Here is a 19345-nt window from a genome sequence, read left to right as displayed (position 1 = left end):
TTTTTTTTTTTTTTTTTCCTTCTGTTTGCAGGATCCTGGTCTCTAGTAGGATTACAGGATTATGTCCTTGGCTAGGCTTTACCTCTGTAATTTTTGTCTCCTGTGGATATGTCATGACTTTTCTACTTAAGGCATTAAGTTGTTTGTATGTTGGTTTAGCAGTATGTTTCCAAAATTCTTCCCTTGTTAATTTCCTCTGAAATTATACAATTCCATACTCCTAAAGCTTTCATAAAATACAGTCAAATAGTTTGGGTCTCTCATCCCTTTGCCTGTCACTTGGGATCAAATTTCATTCTTGTCCTGAAGAACATCTGGCTCATATTTTACCTTTCTTTTGCTCTCATCCTCTCTGTGTCTGGATTGATTTTTCCTTTCTCAGAATAACCCCATCCCTTTGGGGTGTGTCCATTGTCCCGAACAAGACTATAGGAGTTGAGTCTTTCTTCCTCAGAGCTCTCTTGTCACTCTAGAATCCAGAGAATAAAAAGGGTACCTGGACTTCTAAAACATTTCAACATCAGCTTTTATTCCACAGTGAAAGGTTAAATGTATTGTTTTCCCTAAAGTGATGATTTTAGAACAAGTGTGATTTTATATTCATATAAAATTCTAAGAACAAAAATACCAAGATCTCAATATCCTTTACAAAAATATTCAAAAATTCATTTCTGTCAAGAATTACAGTTTTAATATTAAAGGAAACTACCCTGAAATGTATTTTAAATGTAATTATATAGCTCATACTGTGTCATCTATTCTCATTTACCAGTGTCTATTCTATTTAGGTTAAAATGAACTAAATTTCTATTTCTGACTGAACCTTATTATTACTGAAAAATGCATCATATTTTCTCCCAGTGTAGATATGCATGAGAAGAATATTTTGTGTAAAAATTAATTGCCTTTTTTTTCTTGGCACATTACAAGGAGGACTATTTTGGAAGTAAAAAATATTAATGATTACTCTGATTCACCAATTGGACGTTTCTTCAATACTGTGACACAAAATTTCCTTCCATTGTAGTCGGAATGTGAGATAAATGTGTGTTTTTTCCAGATGGCTCTAATTCCTTAGTTTGTATCTAAATTTATAAGTCATGGAATAAACAAGCCTAGAATCTGGCTCCCTGGGACAGTGAAGTTTATTGGGCACAGCATCTTGGCCAAAGAAGTGTACTCCTGGCCTCTAAAATACTACTGAGGAGACTTATCTGACCTCTACACGAGCCCAGAGGAGAGAGCTCTCCCCTCACAAAGGCAGCCTGTCCCAATTCTGTAGAAATATAATCGTAAGTTCCATCTTATGTTGCACTAACATGAACCTTCTTGATAGATGCACCTATTGGTCCTGCTTCTGGAAGATAAAAGATAAGCTTTATTTCTCTCTTGTGAAAGATCCTTTCAGATATCTGAAGACAGCTAACATGCCTTCTCTGTTCCCAGGTAAACAAAATAAACAAACCTACATATTTTTCATGTTTGTTTTGGTTGAGGCTCTGGATGTGTATCACTTTGATCATGGTCTTAAAAACTGCTTCTCAGAAAAGAGCACAATGTTTTACACTGACCAGTGCCAAGTACAGTGGGGGCTACTATTGTGTCCCATGCATTTGATCCTTTGCATTTATTAGCATAATCTAGGCATGGGAGAAAGGAAGTAAGGAAGGGTCCCAGACAGGGTGGAAGAGAGGTAAGAAGGGAGGAAGAAAGAGAAAACAGATGAATTGAAACAAGATCGGGGAGAAATAAATTCAAAATATATGTATTCCCTGAAGCTAAAACTAGGATCAGAACTATCATCTAGTGACTAAGCTTTGGACCTCTGGCAAGGCTGGAAAGCTCATATCAAACCTCCTGCATTAAGCCTGGGGCCTTTGAAGCAACAACTGATGGGGACTATGAAAATACAAATCCTCTCCCAAGCAAATATCCTCAAATCACACTCTCAGGTTCCCCCAGACTAATTAAATAAATGTGAGCTCATCAGATGTTATTGGTAAACACAGAAGGAAATTAGGATGAGCAAAACCAACAAAGAACAGATTTAGATCCCCCACTACAATCACCCCCCCCCAACTCAAATATGTGAATTATTAGATGCAGCCTCTGAGATGATTCTGAACAGAAATTCCAAAGAAAAAAATCTTGGAATCATAAAACAACCTGATTAAGGGATAGATCACTGTCAAAAATGGTCAGAGAAACTTTTAACATGATCATGGGTGCATTGGTCAGCAGTTTCCCCTGTTCAGCACAGAAATCTGAAAGCCACAAAAATGTGGAAAACAAAATACAAATTTTGGTAAAATTAAGAGACTCCAAAATAGTTGTAAAGGCTGCTGAGCCTTTAAGATTCACGTGGCAGTAAGTGGAGAGAAGCCTATGAGCAATGTGGTAGGCAGAATCCTAAAATCCATAACCCCCACCAACATGCCTGCCCTCATCTAAGGGAGTATGAATATGATGAATGCAATATTACACCTGTGATTATGTTACATTACACGACAAATGAGATTTTGCAGATGCAATTAAGAGTACTAGTCAGTTGATTTTGAGTTAATTGACAGGGAGATTATCTGGGTGGGCCTAATCTAATCACATGAGCCCTTTGAAAGCAGAGAGTTTTCTGTCTGATGGCAGAAGAGAAATCTCTTTCATCAGTTTTCTGTCTGATGGTGGATCTAAAACAGAAGGCGTCTACTATATCGTACACCTGAAACTACTATAACATTGTATGTTAACTGGAATTAAAGTAAAAACTTAAAAAGCCAAAAACAAAACAACAACAACAAACACAGAAGAGTGCAAGGTGCTGTTGCTAGCTTTGAAGATGGAGGGGCTGTGTGAAGGATGAGAGTGGCTTCAAGGAGCTCTAAGAGTGGTGTGCCCCTGACAGCTAGTAGGAAAATGGAGACCCCGGGCATATAATTGTAGGGAGATGAACTCTTCCAATAATCAGAATGAGCTTGGAAATGATTTCTTCCATAGAGACTTCAGATAAGAGCCCAGCCCAGCTGACACCTTGATCTTAGCCTTGTGAGACCCTAATTACAGAACTCAGTGAAGCCCGCCCCACTTCTGGCCTATAGAACTATGAGCTAATGTTTTAAGCTATTAAATTTGTGGTCATTTGTTATGAAAACTAAAGTTATAGAAAACTAAAATAAGTGATATTTCAGAAAGTACTACTTTTTTTAAAGTTTTTATTTAAATTCCAATTGACATACAGTGTAATATTAGTTTCAGGTGTAGAATTCAATACTTAACATACAATACCTAGTGCTCAACCCAAGTGCCCTCCTTAATCTCCATCATTATTTTATCCGTTCTTCTACCCAATTCCCTTCTGGTAACCATCAGCTTGTTCCCTATAGTTAAGAGTCTGTATCTTGGTTTTCCTCTCTCTCCCTATGTTCATTTGTTTTGTTTCAGATAATTCATATGAGTGAAATCATATGATATTTGTTTTTCTCTCACTGACTTATTTAGCTTAGCGTAATACTCATTAGCTCCATCCACATTGTTGCAAATGGCAAGATTTCATTCTTTTTTATGGCCAATATTCCAGTGTGTGTGTGTGTGTGTGTGGGTGTGGGTGTGTGTGTGTGTACTAAGTGGAATATATATATATATATATATATATATATATTCCACTGTTATACATAAGAAATATATATATACATATATATACATATATATATGTATATATGTGTGTGTATGTATATATATATATATATATATATATACTTTATCAATTCATCAGTGGATGGACATTTGGGCTCTTTCCATAATTTGGCTACTGTTGCTAATGCTACTATAAACATCAGGGTGCATGTATCCCTTCAAATTGGTATTTTTGTATCCTTTGGGTAAATACCTAGTAGCGAAATTGCTGCATTGTAGGTTAGTTCTACTTTTAACTTTTTGAGGAACTTCCATACTATTTTACAGAGTGGCTGTACCAGTTTGCATTCCCACCAACAGTGTAAGAGGGTTCCCTTTTCTCCGCATCCTCGCCAACACGTGTTGTTATCTGTTGTTACTTTTGACTATTCTGACAGGTGTGAGGTGTTATATCATTGTAGTTTTTATTTCTTTCTCTGATGAGTGATGTTGAGCATCTTTTCATGTGACTGTTGTCCATCTGTATTTCTTCTTTGGAAAAACATCTATTCATGTCTTCTGCCCATTTAAAAAAATTTTTTTTAACATTTATTCATTTTTGAGAGACAGAGAGAGACAGAGCATGAGTAGGGGAGGGGCAGAGAGAGAGGGAGACACAGCATCCAAATCTGGCTCCAGGCTCTGAGCTGTCAGCACAGAGCCTGACATGGGGCTCAAACTCACGGACTGTGAGATCATGACCTGAGCTGAAGTCGGATGCTTAACCTACTGAGCCACCCGGGTGCCCCCCCCCCCCCCCCCCGCCATGTCTTCTGCCCATTTTTTTAACTGGATTATTTGTTTTTTGGGTGTTGAGTTTGATAAGTTCTTTATATATTTTGGATACTAACCCTTCATCAGATATGTCATTTGCAAATATCTTCTCCAATTGCATAGGTTACCTTTTAGTTTTGTTGATTGATTCCGTTGCTGCCTAGAAGCTTTTTATTTTGATGAAGTCCCAATAGTTTATTTTTGCCTTTATTTCCCTTGCCTCAGGAAACATATTTAGAAAAATGATGCAGTAGCCAATGCCACAGAAATTACTGCCTGTGCTCTCTTCTAGCATTTTTATGGTTTCAGGTCTCATATTTAAGTCTTTACTCCATTTTGAGTTTATTTTTGTGTATGGCGTAAGAAAGTAATGTTACAAAAGCAACATTCTTTTGCATGTTGCTGTCCAGTTTTCCCAGCAACATTTGCTGAAGAGACTGTCTTTTCCCCATTGCCTATTCTTTCCTCCTTTGTTGGAGATTAGTTGACCATATAGTTGTGGGTTCATTTCTGGGTCTTCCATTCTGTTCTGTTGATCTATGTGTCTATCTTTGTGCCAGAATCATAATATTGATTGCTACAGCTTTGTAATAGAACTTGAAATCTGGAATTGCGATGCCTCTAGCTTTGCTTTCCTTTTTCAAGATTGCTCTGGCTATTTGGGGTCTTTTGTGGTTCCATAGGAATTTTAGAATTGTGTGTTCTAGCTCTATGAAAAAATGCTATTGGTATTTTGATAGAAATTGCATTAAATGTATAGATTGCTTTGGGAAATACAGACATTTTAACAATATATGTTCTTCTGATCCATGAGCATGGAATGTCTTTCCATTTCTTTGTGTCATCTTCAATCTCTTTCATCAGCGTTTCAGTTTTCAGAGTACAGATCTTTAACCTCTTTGGTTAGGTTTATTCCTATGTATCTTAAGGTTTTTGGTGCAATTATAAATGGGATTGATTCCTTGATTTCTTTCTCCTGCTTCATTATTAGTGTATAGAAATGCAACAGATTTCTGCACATTGATTTTATATCCTGTGACTTTACTGAATTCGTGTGTCAGTTCTAGCAAATTTTTTTGATGGAGTCTTTCGGGTTTTCTATATAAAGTGTATACAGTATCATGTTATCTGCAAATAATGGAAGTTTGACTTCTTCCTTGCTGATTTGGATGCCTTTTATTTCTTTGTGTTGTCTGATTGCTGAGGCTAGGGTGTCCAGTACTATATTAAATACAAGTGATGAGAGTGGACACTCTGGTTCCAGACCTTAGGGGAATGGCTCTCAGTTTTACCCCATTGAGGATGATATACGTGTGTGTGTGTGTGTGTGTGTGTGTGTGTGTGTGTGTGTGTTTCGGGCCTTCATTATGTTGAGGTATCTTCCCTCTAACCCTACTTTGTTGAGGGCTTTTATCATGAATGGATGTTGTACTTTGTCAAATGCTTTTTTCTGCATCTATTGAAAGAATCATATGATTCTTATCCTTTCTTTCATAATGTGACATCGATTGATTTGTGAATATTGAACCACTCTTGCAGCCCAGGAATAAATCCCACTTGATCGTGGTGAATGATTCTTATAATGTAGTGTTGGTTTGCTAGTATTTTATTGAGAATTCTCGCATTCTGTGTTCATCAGGGATATTGGCCTGTAGTTCTCTTTTCAGTGGAGTCTTTATTTAGTTTTGGTATGGGGACAGTACTGGCCTCATAGAATGAATTTGGAAGTTTTCCTTCCATTTCTATTTTTTTTTTAATAGTTTCAGAAAGACAGGTTTTAACTCTTCTTCAAATGTTTGGTGGAATTCATCTGTGAAGCCATCTGGCCCTGAACTTTGGTTTGTTGGGAGATTTTCAATCACTGATTCAATCTCTTTGCTGGTTATCGGTCTGTTCAAGTTTTCTATTTCTTCCTGTTTCAGTTTTGGTCATTTATGTCTCTAGGAATTTATCCATTTCTTCCAGGTTGTCCAATTTGTTGACATATAGTTTTTCATAATATTGTCTTATAATTTTACTTTTGTGGTGTTGATTGTTATTTCTTCTCTCTCATAAGTGATTTTATTTATTTGGGTCCTTTCTCTTTTATCAAAAAATCTGGCTAGGAGTCTATCAATTTTATTAGTTTTTTCAAAGAACCAGCTTCTGGTTTCATTGATCTGTTCTATTGTTCTTTTAGTTTTTATATCATTTATTTCTGCTCTAACCTTTACTCTTTCCCTTCTTTGGCTGACTTCAGGCTTCTTTTGTTGTTTCTTTTCTAGCTCCTTTAGATTTAAGGCTAGGTTGTTCATTTGAGATTTTTTTCTTGCTTCTTGAGGTAGACCAGCATTGTTATACACTTCCCTCTTATGACTCCTTTTGCTGCATCCCAAAGGTTTTGGACAGTTTTGATTTCATTTTCATTCATTTCCATGTATTTTTTAATTTCTTCCTTGATTTCCTGGTTGGCCCATTCATTGTTCAGTAGCATGTTGTTTAACATCCATGTATTTGTGGTCTTTCCAAATTTTTTCTTGTGGTTGACTTCAAGTATCATAGAGTTGTAGTCATAAAATATGCATAGTATGATCTCAGTCTTTTTGTACTTGTTGAGGCCTGATTTGTGACCTAGTATGTAATCTACTGTGGAGAATGTCCCATGTGACTTGAACATAATGTGTACTCTGCTGCTTTAAGATGGAATGTTCTGACTATATATGTTAAGTTCATCTGGTCCAGTGTGTCATTCAAAGCCATTGTTTCCTTGTTGATTTTCCACTTAGATGATCTATCCATTGATATAAGTGGGGTGTTAAAGTCCTCTGCTTATTATCAATGAGTTCCTCTATGTTATTGTTTTACATATTTGCGTGCTCTCATGTTGGGTGCATAAATATCTACAATTGTTAGATCTTCTTGTTGGATAGTCCCCTTTATTACTGGCCTTCTTCATTTCTTGTTACAGTCTGGTTTAAAATCTAGTTTGTCTGATATTAAGATTGCTACTCCGGCTTTCCTTTGATGCATGATAAATGTTTCTTCATTCCCTCACTTTGAATCTTCAGGTGTCTTTAGGTCTAAAATGAGTCTTTTGTAGGCAATATATAGATGGTTCTTGTTTTGTTGTTGTTGTTTTATTTTTTTTATTTTTTAACTCATTTTCCATTTTTTAACTCATTCTGACACCTTATATCTTTTGATTGGACCATTTAGTCTATTTACATCCAGAGTAATTATTGATAGATATGTATATAGTGCCATTTTATTACTTGTTTTGTTGTTATTTCTGGAGATTTTCTCTTTTCCTTTCTCATCTTTATCAATTTTGGTCTTTACTTTCTGTTGAAAGAGTCCCCTTTAATATTTCTTGCAGGGCTGGTTTAGTGGTCACGAACTCCTTTAGTCTTTTGTCTGTGAAACTCTTTATCTTTGCTTCTATCAGAAAGTTAACTATTTAAAAAAAAATCCCTAGAGATGATGAATGAGATCTGCAGGTACAAAAAAATGTCTCTAGTGAGCAGCACATGGGTTGGGAAGAAAGTGAGGTGAATGCTATCAGATTACCCCCTTATGAATGACATAAGAAGTGAGCAGAAAAGAGGTTCCTCATTTATAATGTCCAGTGAGCCTAGTTCTTATAATCTTTGCTAATAGGACATTTTGATTGCTCTTTTCTCCAATGTAAAGCTATGTCCTTTGTTTCATTTTAATTCTTTTGACTTTGAGTTACACTTGTTTGATATTAATACTGCAACATATACTCTTAGGTTATTTGTGTTTTCCTGGTACATCTTGGCTTACCTTTTTATTCTTAAGTCATATAGCATTACTTAGGAGGGAGTTCACTAATAGATAGAATATAGTCGATCTTTGCTTTTCAAAAAGGAAGTTTAAACCATTTTCCTTGGTTGCCATAACTTAGTTTTTGTCAAGTTACATTATCTTTTTCTTTCTTTTCAATGTTTTCTTGCTTTCTTTTTATCTCTGTCTATGGACCATACTTTATTTACTATTATCCTCATTGACTTCAAAAGTATTTATTCAATTTTTTCCCATAGGTGCCCCAAAGTATATATTGTATTTTTAATTTTACTAGTGGTTCTTATGAAGCTTTTTCAACATATTCTTTAACTTGTGCTTCCCTGTTTTTCAAGATCAGGAATGGAATGTCACCTTTTGACATCATGTGAGATGACAATGTTGAGAACAAGGTATGCCATGAACACTTATTTAATTAGACTAAGTTGAAATTAGTTCTCATTTTTCAATCTTATTTGAAATTACTTGAAACATGAGACTCACACAATGGCTCAGGCAGCTGGAGGCGGGGGAGAAATTTAAACAATACCACCTCTGGTAAAGCAAAAATGTTTCTAAATGAATGGTAACAGAGCACTGCCAGAGTTTTGTTATTATCACTTAGTTATTATTACTTAATACTCATTGTTGGGAGCCACTGAAGTGCTACATTTTGAAATGTATGTATAAAAATCAGTTCAGTCATTGACAGTCAATCTCTCTGCCTGCTCAAATGAAACCCAGTGGGGAATGACTGGTTCGTTTACTTTTCAGTGTCTTTTGCTTCCTTATCTAAACTCCCATGTGTAGCAGTACCTCCACAACTCCCAGAAAGAGTCTCTGAATGCCTGCGTGTGGCATCCTGTCCAAGGGCAATTTAATTGTCAGGATATATCATCATCAAGTCCTTTAGCAAGTTGCCCACTTACCACTATAGCTCCATGAATAGCTTTATCAGGATGACACAGTCTTAATCACTTAAATCCAAGAGAGAATAATAGTAGAGAGCTGTTTCAAAGGTTCACACAGTGGTTGCATTAAGGGGTGTGGATAAAACATGATGACTATGAAGGTATTTTGTGAGAAAAATCAGTCATCATTTTAATTTGCCTTCCATTTCCTGCCCATATTATTTTTCCAACTGCAGGATAACCTTTATAGCTGATCCAAGGATTTGTTAGCATGACTCCCAGAGGCTTCTGGGAAAGTGACCTCTCTCCTGGCTCTGCGGTACTAAGTTTAAGAATATACTTGGATCATTGGGTACCTGGGTGTCTCAGTCGGTTAAGTGTCCAACTCAGGTCAAGATCTCATGACTCGTGAGTTCGAGCCCCACATAGGGCTCTGTGCTGACAGCTCATTGCCTAGAGCCTGCTTTGGATTCTGTGTCTCCCTGTCTCTCTGCCCCTCCCCTACTTGCTCTCTCTCTCTCTCTCTCTCTCTCTCTAAGATACATAAACATTAAAAAAAAAGAATATACTTGGATCAGGAAGCAGCAGGTTGCATGTACAAATATGGTGAATAGGGACAATTCATGCTTAAGTTTACTGTATTGTGGTGTACTGACTCCTATGATTATATTCGGTGTTATATACATTAACAATGACCAGACCATATATAAAAACAGAACTCTGACCTACAACCTGCAACAACCTATCAAATCAACCAGCCCAGGAAGTCAGCCTGCTATAAGTTACACCTGTGTAAAGTCACACTGCTATCTCTCTCTACTGATAGCCCCGGAAGCCAGACAATAACCCCAGTAACAATTGTCCCCAAATGACAATTTGATTAATGATGGACAATTCTCCTTGTATTTGTCCCCAACCTGCCTACAGCTTCTTCATGCCCACAGCTTCCAATCAGGGCATACTTGAAGCCTTTCCCACCCCCACTCTTCTGCCTGCCTTTGAGTATCTGCCAAAATGCAAGTGACGTGGCTGGCTCCCTTGCTGTAGCAAGCGCCGAATAAATAGCCTTTGCTTCTTCTCATTTGGTTGGTCTTTGTTGAGTTCCAGTATAAAGCTGAGCTTAATGAGGTGCTTCTGGTGTCAAAGAAGTGGTCCTCAGCACATCCCCAGGCTACTCTGCTTAGAGAACTGATCCAGTGTTATGCATTTAAGTCTAGATGTAAAGAGAAAGACTATTAACTCCCCCAGAAGGACTGATAAGATTCTCCCTTGGGTCTTATCATCTGTAACTATGTACGCAATGGTGAGGATTTCAGAAGCTAGAATCTCCATCTGGCCTGAATGATATTGCTGACCTCTGTGATGTCTATCATGACTGTGCTGACTTCCTTGTATACCCTTTAGAGAATTAAACCCTGCTTTATGTACCCAAAGAGCATGTGGGTGGTCTGTCAGTCTGAACTTACAATGACTCTGTCAATACAATGGTCATGCACACCCCACATCTCAGACTGGGTAGGTAACTGTTATATATTTTGGAATGAATATAAAGATTTTTGTTTTCTGTCCCAGGCTAGAATTTATAAATAAATGACTGTTTATGGTAGTATTTCTTAACCTGGTACCATTTAGAAGTGAAAGGGCAATATAGGCAGAGAGAGCAGCATAAGAAAGGCGAGGAGGCGGGACATATAGAGTGATGCTGTGCATCTCACAAAATAATACTGAACAACTCAACAATCTTGGGAGAGTGAGAAATATGAACTGATATTCCCCATTCTTCTGCCTTTTTAGCTTTGGGCTCAGAAGTCAACCAACTAATGTTTGTCAATAAAATCTTTGTCAATAAAATCTGTAACTCAACCCAAAGGTTGACATCATTGTCCCCAAGCCCATTTCACAATTTGTAAGCAGTTGGTAAATTAGTCATAGTGCTGATTATAGGGAAAGAGGAGTCTCTCATGTTCCAGACAAAAACTGATTTGTAAGTACATCCAGAGCTGAAGCTACAATATAGCAATTCATTATTTAACAAATCGTTGTGGGGACTCCAAAATGCGCCATATGGTTTATCTCTACCTTCCAATGTGCACTTGCAGCTTCTACAAGCAGAGGGATTAGTGGAAGGAAAAACTGAAGCCAACACCTTTGCCCTGAGGGAAGCCTTTTAAGACCATTAAGTTCTGAGTTCTCTTGAACTAAGGGAAAAAGCAAATCGAAGCAGGCTCCTCTGGGCTTCCAAGACATTTCCATCTGAATGCTGTTCTCTTTCATTCCCACTGCACACGGACCACAATCACGTTTGACTCTAAATGGAACCTTGACACAGTCCAGATGTCCATTTTCAATCATTTGAGACCTAAATATGTCAACAAATATTTCAGAGGGTACATTAGATAAAACAGTTATTTGCTAAATATGAATGTCTAATTCTCTCTTTGCATTGCCAATTCCCTTTTTGGTATTAATTATGGTTGCTAACATTCACGTCATTATCTATAATAGAGCTCCCAATCTGTCAATTTGTGATTCACCATTCAAGTATCAGTGATTCTTTTTTTAACCTTAAGATTTTCCTATCTTATATGTATATTGTAGAAAATAAGAAAGAAAAAGAAATAAGGAAGGAAGAAAAGAAAGAAAGAAAGAAAGGAGGAAAGAAGGGAGGTCACTTAATACCAACACCACTGTTATTATTTTGATATAAAAATTTCCAGTCTTGTTGATGTTACGTAATCACAACATATATACTATTTCATAACTACTCAATAATATGTTAACACTTTTCTACATAATTAAACACTCTACAATGTAAAAGTTAATGACAGGAAAACATTTTTAGGTTTTGAATAGTCCACACAATGTCTCCTACTGTTAATAATTCATTGTTTTCTATTTTACGTTATTATAAGGAACACTGCTATTAATATCCTATTACTAAACATAGAAATTAACTTTATGGATCAAAAAGCTAAGCACAGCTTTACAACTTTTTTTCTATGTTTGTTTATTTTTTAGAGAGAGAGAGGCAGAGCCACGAGTGGGGGAGGGGAAGAGAGAGAGGGAGACACGGAATCCAAAGCAGGTTCCAGGCTCTGAGCTTGGGGCAGAGCTCACAAACTGTGAGATCATGACTTGAGCTGAAGTCAGACGCTTAACCAACTAAGCCACCCAGGTGCCCCAATATGACTCTTGATCTCTGAATCAAAAAGCCCTCCAGAAAGGTTGTAAGAATTTATACTCCCTCTAGCAGTGCATGAATGCGTTCATTTTCCCATATCGCCTTTGTATGAATATCATACTTAAGGAGGTCATTTTTCCTCTCTTTGCCCTTTCTTCCCTTTCTTCCTCTTGCCAACTGTTAATGCAACACTATACCAGGGTTTTGTTAAAAGAAAGGTTTATTTGTCTTGTCCACATTTCACCACAATGCATCCCAAGAACTGTGACAGATAGAATCTGAAGAATGTGATCCAGCCCTTCCAGGATAGATCAGGCACCTGTGGGGGGAGGGGAGGGAGAAGAGTAACAGAAGAAAGCCTGGCGGCTGGAGTGGAGGTGAAAAGAACAATGAGAAAAATGAAAATGGATCCTTGTGTGTTAATCTAGGAAAGACTCCAAGCAGAGTTGTAGGTGACTAAATGAGAAAAGTAAATCTATGTTTTACACCATCCTCTGGATACACTGTCCAGCCTGGACTGTATCCTTGAACTTCAGACTTACATAATTAATGACCTATTTTGAGATTTACACTTGTTTTGCTATTTCTCTCATAATCACTACCACCAACATACACTCCATTAGGAAAACCTATTCATCCTGCCTGCAAGATATAGCTTGATTTGGTCCCCTTTTCTCAAATGATGACGGATTCTTAATTGTTTTCTGTGTTCTTATCATCTATTCTGTACACAGTAGCCAGGGAATGAAGAGTCACATTGTGTCATCTTCCAAATTAAAATAATTTAATGGCTTCCTATGACTCTTAGAATAAAATCACAACTCCTCATGTGGCCTACAAGCCTTTACTCATGAGTGGGATCCTGTCTACCGCTCCACACTATGAAACACTAATTCTCACCAATCCCCATCATTCTGCACCAACCACACTGACATGGTTCCTGCTTCTAAAGCACACTGAGTTCTTCCTCACACTGGAACTGTTGTTTTTGCTGTCCCACACCTTGATTACTCTTTTTTTTTTTTTTTTTTTTGCATGAGCAGTACTTCTCATCCATCATGCCCCTCTTCAGAAAGAGCCTCCTTGACTACCCTACTAATGTTGGCTTCAACCACCAACCCATTTACTTTCCATCACACAATCCTACTTTTCCCCTTTGTTAGGAAACCCAAACAACTTTGTCTCCTTGGTCATTGTCTTCTCTAGAATGTAATCTTTATGAGTCCAATGACTTATTTTGCACTGACCTACTGTATCTCTAGCAACCTAGTAGAATGCCTAGCACATTGTTGACACTCAAAAAATGTTTCAGAAACATTTTTTGGAAGTAAATTAATGGGAGGTATATGCATAGTCAAATAAAATCATATTTTCTTCGTGGTAAAAGACTTTTCTCACGTGCACATACAATCATAAGTATAACCAAGGAGTTATTTGATTTTTAAATATTTTTAAATTTGATGAAAAGAAGCATGGCATTGTTGAATAGTCTAAAAACTATTTAATCATTGTGTCACTGGAAATAAATTTTTTGCAAGTTTTCATTATTATAAGCCATATTACCATATATAAACTTGAAGCTAATATATAATTATTAAAATTTCTTACTAAAGTAGCTTTGCTTGGTCAAAATCTTTCTATATTTTCATCAAATTTCCCTGTCAAAATATTAAACCAATTGATTTCCATCAGTAGTGAACTGAAGTTATATTCTTTTCATTTTTTAATGTTTATTTATTTTGATAGAGACAGAGTGTGAGCAGGGGATGGGCAGAGAGAGGGAGACAAGAATACAAAGCAGGCTCCAGGCTCCGAGCTGTCAGCACAGAACCCGGCTCAGGGTTGGAACTCACAAACCGCGAGATCATGACCTGAGCCCAAGTTGGCCACTTAACTGACTGAGCCACCCAGTGAACTAAAGTTCTTATGTGCATATGGTGTATCAGCCTGCATTCAGCCAAAAAGAACAGAGAGCCGAATGGAAACTAGTTAGATTGGGAACATATCTCATTTAACAAAGGATCGATGGTAGAGCAGTTTTCAGGATCACTTGATTAAATGGCTTAATAATGTTATTCTTCTACTTTGCCCTCAGGTTGATTCCCCTCAGGATTACAAAACAACTGGAGCAGTTCTAGGTTAAACATCCCAGCAAGACCATAACCACATGTAAAAATGGATTATATCTCCTGGTGTCTCCTTCCTAGAATGAGGAAGTCTTTCCCAGGAGACCAAGAGTAGACTTACTTCAGTTCTCATTGGGTAGAAACTGGTGACATACCCTCTCCTGAATAAGTCACTGATAAGGAGAATGGAACTACCAGGAAGAGTAATAGTAATAGCTAAGTCTTAAACCAGTCTGGATTTTATCCTAGAGTAAACATGAGGATTCTACCAGTAAGGAAGAAGTTGAGGTGGGGTGGATCTTGGCAGGCAATCAATAAATAGTATCTGGTAATACTGAATATTCAGATTTTTAAAATCTTTGACAATTTGTTTGACAAAGAGCTATTACTTAACATTGCATTTATTTGACTACGTTAGTTCACATTAACATTTTCTCCTCTGTTCTACTCTTTATCTTTGTTAACTCCTTTGGGAGGTTTCAACCCTTCTTGGTGGCAGCAAAAAATAAATAAAAAAAGAAGAAAAAGGGAGGCTGACAGACTGACATCATTACTAGAATCTCAAATTGGTTGACAAGACCCATTTCTTCAGGAGAATTCCCTCCATAATTTCCAAGTCCATATGGTTCATCCAAGCACACTGACTACTCAGTAGAACAGGGAAGACAATACAAATCCACAAAACATTCATTATTTGCACTAACCACATCAACATCAACAGGAGAATCAATAGGGCTGCAAGAAGAATTTTCAAGAAGATTCTTAAATTTTACTGACAACCCAAGACCACCCCCTTGTAATTTCATATTAAAATCTGTGTTCCACACTTTTCCCAAACCTGTACCCAGACCTTCCTTTAAGGTGGAACAAGTTGGATTACACATAGCTTACCTCCATGTACTCTTTGACTTGTTTTCTTACAGGTTTTCTATTATAATATCACTAACTTAAGGAATAACTGATGCCACTGAGTGTGGAACACACAGTTTATTCTTTTTTTTTTTTTTTTTTTTTTTTTTTTGAGAGAGCATGAGTGGGGAAGGACAGAGGCAGAGGGAGTGAGAGAGAATCTTAAGCAGGCTCCATGCTCTGCCCAGTGCCCAATGTGGGGCTTGATCCCACAACCTGGGATCATGACCTGAGCTGAAACCAAGATTCAGATGCTCAATCAACTGAGCCACCCAGGCACCCCCACACAGTTTATTCTAGTTGGACCATCAGCTCCATTAATTGGAACTCCAACAAGAAACAGTCTGCAATCTCTCCTCATCTTCACTAGTTTTCTTCCAATATTTCAATTTTAATTATGAATTAAATACATTTTAATTACAATAACTAAATCATGCTTTTCCTTCTTTGAAAAAATATTTCTCTTTGAACAATAACACCTAATATGTTCATTGGACAGCTATTGGATTGTTCAACATTTGCTTATTGATATATGGGCTATTTATGTATTAAGAATATTGATTATATATCACACAGATTACCAAGTATTTTTATTTTTTTATTTTTCAAACTTTATTAATGTGATATATATATATATATATATATATATATATATATATATATATAATCCATCAGTCTTATTTCTTTATATTTTCTGCTTTAGGTGACACATTTACAAAGACTTCCCAATCCGAGATCAGGTATGTCCACTCATTCTTTTCAAGGATCAAAGCCTTCTGATTTTATAGTAAATGTCAGACTTCATTTATGTGTATAATTATGTATTTAGCTAATGAAAACCTTTCAAATACCGACAAGAAAATTATTTGGGGGCAGTGCATTACAGTTGACATGATAAATGAGGTCTCTCATGCAGGACATAGTCCTCCTGGTGGCGTTCTTCTCTTTCACATTCATCTCCTCTCCCTGGATAACACCATCCTCCCTCACAGGTACTACATCCATACCAATAACCACCACATCCAGATTCCAGACCAACATGTAAAGGAAGTCTCTCAGCCCATTCAAAGTAGGAGAAAATCAGAATCAGGAGGAAAGAATTGAGACCCAGGGCAAAAGCTCTGATGGAGGAAGGTGAATGTTGTCTATGTTGTGCTGGCTCTATCATTCAGAAGCCAGGGATCAGCTCTGGCTCATTCATCTTCCGTTTGCTCTGGCCAAGGTCAAAGTGATTCCAGCTATAATCTGCCATGGCAAGAAACACGGATACTATTTAGAACCAGAAATAAAGAACTGTGGGGGACACTGAGCAAGGAAAATATGGATGGCTTTTTCTCAAAATTTGTATTTTCAGGGAAATCAGGAACCAAGGCTCTCATAACAGTAAAGAGTATACACCCACTTAACTGTCACAATTATAATTCATGGACTAAAAGGAAAGGAAAGGGGTTCAAGAATCACTTCCCTCTGAGCATGTCTTAAATACCCACTTTTTACATAAAGAGATTGGTACACTGCTGCTATTTAAAGAAAAACTATACTCTAATAGAAATCAAAACCTGAAAATCAAAACTAGATCAGTTGGACTTAATTTTCCAGAGATAAACTAATGAAATTCTTAAAATATTCTTATACATTACTCTGAGGGTTTTCTTAGAAAATGACTTAAAAGTGAGAGAATTCAGGATACTGGTGTTTAGGGTTGTTGTCTTTGTTACTGAATTATTGACCAAGATGATTGGTTTAATCTTCCCTATGTTCAGTGAGGGGAGGCACTGGGGAAACTGTCACTGACTACTGAAGTTTAAGAAAATAGATATCTCAAACCAGTTGAAAAGGCTTGATCAAACACATGTAAGCTAGAAAGGGGCAGAATTAAGAGCTGGAAATCAGATTTTTAGATTCTAATTTTGGCATTGTTTCTACTCCACTGTTCCTTTTACTATCGAATTCTTGTTTTCTTGGATTTTATACTAAAGCCAAATGATATTTGATTTAAAACAATTTCTATTGATTGGTAATATTTGAGCACTAAGAAGGTAAGATTGGGGAAATGAGGAGAATGGGAGAAGGAACAGGTTGTCATCATACCCTTTCATTTAATCAGTATGGCTTTGAGCCAAAGAGAGTAGAGAGGCCCTATAAAAAGCTGATGTGTGACACCCCAAATTCTAAAAATAGCTATCCCCGATTTAAAAAACCAAAACCAAAAACAACTTCTAACCATTCCATCTAACCAGAGGAAGGCATGCAATGGATTGTGAAGCTCAACAGAAGAACATGAGCTCTATCAAGAAGTTGGCCTGGGTTCAAGTCCCAGCTCTGCCACTAATTCCCTGTGTGGCTTTGGGCTAAGCCACTTATCTGAGGCATACTGTTCTCATTCAGATAATGGAGAAGAATAAAGCAGCCCCTTTATGGGGTTGCCAAGGATTAAAAGTACTAATAATGTAAAGCATTTTGCACTGTGCTGGGCACAAGATAAACACAGTAATGACCCCTTGCTGTGGTTCTGTCACAATAAAGGAGCAAAGATAGTTCAAAGAGGCTGCTTTATGGTGGCCCAGAAAAGAGCCAGTTCCAGAACCTGGAATCCTTCTTTTATCCACCTTCTTGATGTTGGATCAAAGAGTAAACCCTGATGTTCTATCCACCGTGATCATAGAATTTGGAGGCAGACGGAAGTCTAAGTCAAATTTGCTGTGTAATCTTGAATCAGCAATTTCATTTCTTTGAGTCTCATTCCTTATCCGTGAATTGAAATACAAATAAGATTTCAGTGAGTTGTTTTGAAGGCTAAATAGATGGGTAAGAGATAGTATTTTTGCATAAAAAGCCTGTGTAGACTCAAAAACTCCATACAATATGGGTTATAATCATTCATCACTCCACCTGCAGATGTAGGAATGGTATTACTATCCCCAAGGCCTTCTCCTATTTTTCAAGACTCATTTTCCTGATGCCTATCTCCTCTTCCCAGGGCAATTCTAAGTTTCCCCATTTTAACCAAATTAGGTTTGCCTAGTGGACATAATTACTCAGGATTCTGAAATGTCATGGTAGCTCCTGTTTTATGAACTAACCAGAGCTAAGTTCACAATCTACTGAGCTAAGTTCACAATCAGTGAACTAACTCTTCAAGGTTGTAAGATCCAACTTCTCATTTCTCTATGCAATCCTGGTAGAGTCTAACAATGGGGATTAAGTCCAGACATAGTAGGCTGGGTCAGGCTATGGAAGCCTTCTGTCATGAGCAAGAATTTGGAAGCTGTTTACCATATAATTGGCAGTCATATTTTGTGCATTATAAAAATCACTTTGGAAGTTGTGTAGAGGTTAGCAGAGGGCTTGGACTGGAGGTATGACCTGTGTAATCAACATTATCAAGAAAGGGAGAAATATGCTAAGAATTCTGCCTAATACGGAAGGCAAGTATTGAAAATAACCTTTCAGGGCTCCCTGGGTGGCTCAGTTGGTTAAGCATTCGACTCTCGGTTTTGGCTCAGGTCATGATCTCACGGTTCATAGGATCAAGCCCTGCCTGGGGCTCTGTGCTAACAGTGCAGAGCCTGCTTCGGATTCTCTTTCCGTCTGTGCACATCCCCTACTGGTGCATGTACTCTCTCTCTGTCTCAAAATAAATAAACTTAAAAAAATAACCTCCCAAACATTTCCATTAATATCCTTAACATTATAATTTAATTATGTTCAATTATATAATACTTAACCATTTTTGAGATATTAGAGAACACAGAGAAACAAAAGGAAAAAAATTGATTATCTACCTTATATCACTCAGAAAAAAAAATGTTATTAACATTTTGGGGTACATGAGTCTTTTCAGACTTTTAATGTGTGTGTTATACGTGTGGAGAGGGAGAAGGAGAGAGAGGAGGAGAAACCTGACATAAAAAGAAGTAACAACACTAAACTATGTCAGGAACAGAAGGAACCAGAGATGAAGGTAATATATATGAGAAAGCATTCTTAGGGGAGGG

At 37.2% G+C, this 19345-nt stretch overlaps 1 protein-coding gene across 1 annotated transcript in view; it reads right to left on the bottom strand.

Moving 5' to 3' along the window:
• The window catches only part of CFAP95 (cilia and flagella associated protein 95), a 233073-nt gene that overhangs the window by 190198 nt on the left and 23530 nt on the right, over positions 1–19345 (bottom strand). The window lies entirely within an intron of this gene.

This window comes from Panthera uncia, chromosome D4 (genome assembly GCF_023721935.1).
Source record: "Panthera uncia isolate 11264 chromosome D4, Puncia_PCG_1.0, whole genome shotgun sequence".
In the NCBI taxonomy this organism is placed as follows: Eukaryota; Metazoa; Chordata; class Mammalia; order Carnivora; family Felidae; genus Panthera; species Panthera uncia.
Note: the sequence above shows the minus strand (reverse complement) of the source record. Positions and strands in the feature narration are given on the sequence as shown.